We start from the raw sequence: 6000 nt of genomic DNA, 5'->3' as shown, positions 1-6000 counted from the left end.
TAGTATTTGAAAGATAAATGTAAAATTTGGTGAAAAACAGAGTTTATTTGACGCGAGTTGGACTTCCGATTAAAGAGTTATGAACTTTGAGAGTTCTTGATGAAAATGTTGAGTTTTGAGGTTAAATTCATGACATTACATGTTATTTTGATGATGTGATCGCACGAGTAGGTCCATATGATGTTTTTGAGTTAGTATGCATATTTAGTTTGGAGTCTAGAGGGCTCGGGTGAGTTTCGGGTAGGTTCCAGGGTGTCTTAGGCTTAAAACATGGCTACTGGAGGTTCAGAGAAGTGCAAATCTCTGAACCTGCTAGTGCGGTCCGCACTAGTTTTTGTGTTGTCCGCACTTTTGACTGTGCAGCCGCGGTTGATTTTGTGTGGTCCGTACAGGTTCACTGGTCCGACTTCTGAAGCCTATATCTTTTGATATACAAGGAATTGTGAGATGATTCAAAAACGAAAGTTGTAGCCCTTCGTGTCTAGTTTCCAGAAAGGTAAAGAAATCACAATCTGAACATCTGTAGAGAAAGTTATGGCCAAAATACTAAAGCAGGTCACTGCAGTCCACACGGGGGCTGTGCAGTCGCAGTTGATTTTGTGGGGTCCGCACATGGCATCTGAGAGTAGTATATTTAGACGGAATTTTCAGTTATTTTTTAAAACCCCAAAAACATAAGAGGCAATTTTTCAAACAACCTTTCTTCTTCAAAACGTTGGTAAGTGATTTCTAACTCATTTTCTTCACTCCTTAACATTTTTTAACACGATTTCACCTCAAATCAATGATTTTCATGGGAGAAATTGGGTGTTTTGGGTAGAACCTAGGTTTTTCAAAAAATGGGGATTTGGACCTCTCTTTGAGGCCCGATTTCAAAATAAACTATTTATTTGAGTTCGTGGGGGAATGTGTAATCAGGTTTTGGTTCGAACCACGAATTTTGACAATGTGGGCCCGGGGACGATTTTTGACTTTTTGGGTAAAACTTTGGAAAATTCATTTTCATGCATTCAAATTGATTCATTTAGCGTTTATTGATGTAATTAAGTAACTTGTGACGAGATACGAGCGGATTGGTAGTGGAATCGAGGGGTAAAACTATAATTGAAACTTGAGTTGTATTCATGGCATCGAGGTAAGTGTTTGGTCTAACCTTAGCTTGAGGGATTAGGAGTTATGTCCTATTTGCTATTTGCTTCTTGTTGAGTACGACGTATAGGCATGGTGACGAGTATCTATACGTTGGTGTCAAGCATGATCGTGAGTCTTAAATTGCAGCTTGTTGTATTCTTAAATGATATTACAGAAGCTTTAATTGATGACTCTCGATAGTAAGCAAGGAATAAGTTTGTTTTTGTGGGAATTATGAAGTTTGAGTATTGGTGATAGATGAAATGGTTAGATGTTGGATTAAGATTGGTTATAGCTGTTTCTCCCGACCGAGACGTATTTATTTATGTTGTCGATTCCCTTGCCGGGATAGTGTAGTTCGTTATTGATCCCTTGCCGGGACTATGGTTATGATTATTGTTGACTATATATTTGGAACGGGTTGCACGCCGCAACATTATTATATATGGATCGGGCTTCACGCCGCAATAAATATTATATTGGGTCGGGTTGCACGCCGCAACAAATATTATATGGGATCGGGTTGCACGCCGCAACATTATTATATATGGATCGGGTTGCACGCCGCAATAGTGATATAAATGGATCGGGTTTCACGCCGCAACAGTGTTAAATGATAAGGGATCGGGTTGCGTGCCGCAACAGTATTATTAATGTTTTGTTGTAGACCTTGAATCGTTCTCTCATATTTCTCTTAAGTTTCTGCTGGATTTGATATTTTTCCCGTAGCATGTACTCCCTCCCATTTAAATTGTTTATTCCTGTTTATTTTCCGCTTTATATTATATAACTGCACAGGTTTATCTGGAGTTTGGTCCTAGCCTCGTCACTACCTCGCCGGGGTTAGGCCAGGCACTTACCATCATATGGGTCGGTTGTGCTGATGCTACACTCTGCGCTATGTGCAGATACCGGAGCAACATTTGGGCAGTAGCACTTGGGGAGTCTGCCTTCAGTCCAGCCAGAGATCCCGAGGTAGTCCTGCAGGCGTCCCAGGCCCGGCGTTCTCTTCTACTTTATTATGTACTCTGTTTTTATTAGATTTCGAGACAGATTGTATTTCTTTCAGACATTTGTTTTAGCGATCTTAGTCCGTCCGTGATATTGTGACACCGAATTTTGGGTAGAGATGTGTGTTGTCATTATTGTACTGGCCTTGGTTATTATATTAGATTAAGTCTTCCGCTTGATTTCATTTATCGTTAATATCTAAATGTTGACTACCTGCTAATTCAAATTGTTAAAAGGGGCTAAAAATGAAAGAGTTAGAAATTTTCCATGTTTAGTGGCTTGCCTAGCTTCTACGCTATCACGACTCCCGAGGGTGGGAAATCCGGGTCGTGACAAGTTGGTATTAGAGCTCTAGGTTACATAGGTCTCACAATTCATGGACAAGCTTAGTAGAGTCTGAGGGATCGGTATGGAGATATTTGTATTTATCCCCCAGAGGCTACAGAGTTAGGAAACATTCCACATTTATTCTTTCCTGTCGTGCGGGTTGGTTTCTCAATGCTAATTGAAATTATACTCTGTTCTTTCGTAGATGGCGAGAACACGCGCTTTCTCATCCACTGATCAGCAGCCCGAGCCCCCAACAGCAGCTCCCACAAGGGGTAGAGGGCAAGTCCGAGGCCGTGCTAGAGGCCGAGGTAGGGGCAGAGCTCAGCCTCGAGCAGCAGCACCAGCGGCGGAGCCTCAGGTTGATTTTGATGATGAGGTTCCGGCCCCAGCAGTTTCGGTGGGCCTCGCACAGGTCACAGAGGGGTTTATTGCTACCCCAGTTCTTTAGGAGCATGCTCTGGTCCGTCTAGTGGGCCTCATGGGAGTGTCACCCGAGCAGGCTTGCTTGTTGTAGCACCAACCGTCTCTCAGGATGGAGGAGGAGCCCAAACACCTGCTACTCGCACTCTGAAGCAAGTAGCTCCCTAGATTCAGACTCCAGTAATTCAGCCAGTTGGAGCAGTTCAGCCGGGTATGGTAGCTCAGACCGGTGATGGAGCAGCTATGTCTGCCGATGCTTTGTGGAGGCTGGATAGGTTCACCAAGCTCTTCACTACTACTTTCAGCGGTGCATCTACTGAGGATCCCCAGGATTATTTAGACAACTGTCACGAGGTTCTCAAGAACATGGGGATAGTTGCGACCAATAGGGTTGATTTTGCCACTTTTCGCTTGTCTGGATCCGCCAAGACTTGGTAGAGAGATTATTGCTTGGATAGACCAGCCAGATTGCCAGCCTTGACTTGGGAGCAGTTTGCACAGCTATTTCTGGAGAAGTTTCTCCCCATCACTCAAAGAGATGCCTATCGGAGGCAGTTTGAGCATCTCCAGCAGGGTTCCATGACGGTTACCCAGTATGAGACCAGATTCATCGACTTGGCTCGCCATGCTCTTGTCATACTTCCTACCGAGAGAGAGAGAGAGAGGTCTTGAGGTTTATTGACGGTCTTATTCAGCTGATTCGTCTTTAGATGGCTAGGGAGGCTGGGAGTGAGATTACCTTCCAGGAGGCGGCCAATGTGGCCAGGAGAGTGGAGATGGTTCTATCGTAGGGAGGTGGTCATGGGTCGGATAAGAGGCCCCGTCATTTAGGTAGATTCAATGGTGCCTCGTCTGGAGGCAGGGATTCGTATGGTAGAGGCCATCCTCCTAGGCCCTTTCAGGAAGCACTTCAGGTTTCTCACGGTGCTTTAGGTAGCTGTGGTTCTCACATGCAATATTTTGATCAGCAGCCCTATAGTGCACCACCAGCTCCTATTAGTGCACCGCCGCTCCAGAGTTTTCGGGGTAGTCATTCAGGTCGCCAGGATCAGTCTTAGTTTCCTTAGCCACAACACTCATGTGGATGCTATGAGTGTGGTGAGTATGGTCATATCCGAAGGGCTTGTCCGAGATTGGTGGGTACTCAGTCGCAGCAGCAGGGTTCCCATGCTATGGTTCAGGCACCAGGTGTTCCACAACCCACCCAACCAGCTAGAGGTGGGGGGTAGAGGTGCTAGAGGTGGAGGTAGAGGTGCTAGAGGTGGAGCTCAGACCGCTAGAGGGGGAGGCCAGCCAGCTGCAGGCCGTCCTAGAGAGGTAGTCCAGGGTGGTAGGGCCCAGCCCCGATGTTATGCTCTTCCAGCCAGGCCCGAGTTTGAGGCTTTAGATGCGGTTATCACAGGTACGGTTCTGGTTTGTGATAGAGATTCTTCAGTGTTATTTGATCTAGGGTCTATGTACTCGTACGTGTTATCTTATTTTGCACCGTATCTGGTTATGCCTAGTGATTCATTGAGTGTTCCTGTCTATGTGTCTACATCAGTGGGTGATTCTATTGTGGTAGATCGAGTCCATCGCTCTTGTATAGTTGTGATTAGAGGTCTCGAGACTCGTGTAGATTTATTGCTTCTGGACAGGTTGATTTCGATATCATATTGGGGATGTACTAGTTATCACCTTACCACGCTATCTTAGACTGTCTTGCCAAGACTGTGACCTTAGCCTTACCGGGTTTACCTTGTTTAGAGTGGAGAGGGACTCCTGGTCATTCTACCCGTAGTGTTATTTCTTATATGAAGGCTCGACATATGGCCGAGAAGGGGTGTTTGGCCTATTTGGCATATGTTCATGATTCTAGTGCTGAGGTTCCTTCTATTGATTCTGTGTCCGTTGTTCGTGTTTTCCTGAGATTTTTCCTTCAGACCTGTCGATTATGCCACCCGATAGGGATATTGACTTTTGCATTGATTTGGTTCCAGGCACTTAGCCCATTTCTACCCCGCCATATCGTATGGCCCCGCCGGAGTTGAAGGAGCAGTTGCTAGACTTGCTTGAGAAGGGTTTCATTAGGCCGAGTGTTTCGCCTTGGAGTGCGCTAGTGTTGTTTGTTAAGAATAAGGACGGATCGATGAGAATGTGTATTGATTGCCGGCAGTTGAACAAGGTTACAATCAAGAATAAGTATCCATTGCTGAGGATTGATGATTTGTTTGATCAGCTTCAAGGTGCCAAGGTATTCTCGAAGATTGACTTGAGATCTGGCTACCATCAGTTAAGGATTAGGGCATCCGATATCCCTAAGACAGCTTTTCGCACTCTGTACGTGCATTATGAGTTCTTGGTGATGTCATTCTGATTGATGAATGCCCCAGTAGCTTTTATGGATTTGATGAACTGAGTGTTCAGGCCTTACTTGGATTCGTTCCTGATAGTCTTCATTGATGATATTTTGATCTATTCCCACAGTCGGGAGGAGCACGAGCAATATCTTAGAGTGGTTCTTCAAACCTTGAGGGATAGTCAGTTATATGCTAAGTTCTCGAAGTGTGAGTTCTGGTTGAGTTCAGTTGCATTCCTGGGTCATACTGTATCAGCAGAGGGTATTCAGGTTGATCCAAAGAAGATTGAGGCAGCCAAGAACTGGCCTAGACCAGCATCAGCTACAAAGATTTGGAGTTTCTTAGGATTGGCAGGTTACCATCGCCGGTTCATGGAGGGGTTTTCATCTATTGCAGCCCCGATGACCAGGTTGACCCATAAAGGTGCCCCGTTCAGATGGTCGGATGAGTGTGAGGCGAGCTTTTAGAAGCTCAAGACAGCTCTGACTACGGCACCGATATTGGTTTTACCCACAGGTTCAGGGCCTTATACAGTTTATTGTAATGCATCTCGCATTGGACTTGGTGCGGTGTTGATTCAGGATGACAAGGTCATTGCTTATGCTTCGCGACAGTTGAAGATTCATGAGAAGAATTATCTGGTTCATGATTTGGAGTTGGCAGCCATTGTTCACGCGTTGAAGATTTGGAGGCATTATCTGTATGGCATGGCATGTGAGGTGTTCACAAATCACAAGAGTCTGCAGTACTTGTTCAAGCAGAAGGAGTT

This window comes from Nicotiana sylvestris, chromosome 10 (assembly GCF_000393655.2).
Source record: "Nicotiana sylvestris chromosome 10, ASM39365v2, whole genome shotgun sequence".
Classification (NCBI taxonomy): domain Eukaryota; kingdom Viridiplantae; phylum Streptophyta; class Magnoliopsida; order Solanales; family Solanaceae; genus Nicotiana; species Nicotiana sylvestris.
Note: the sequence above shows the minus strand (reverse complement) of the source record.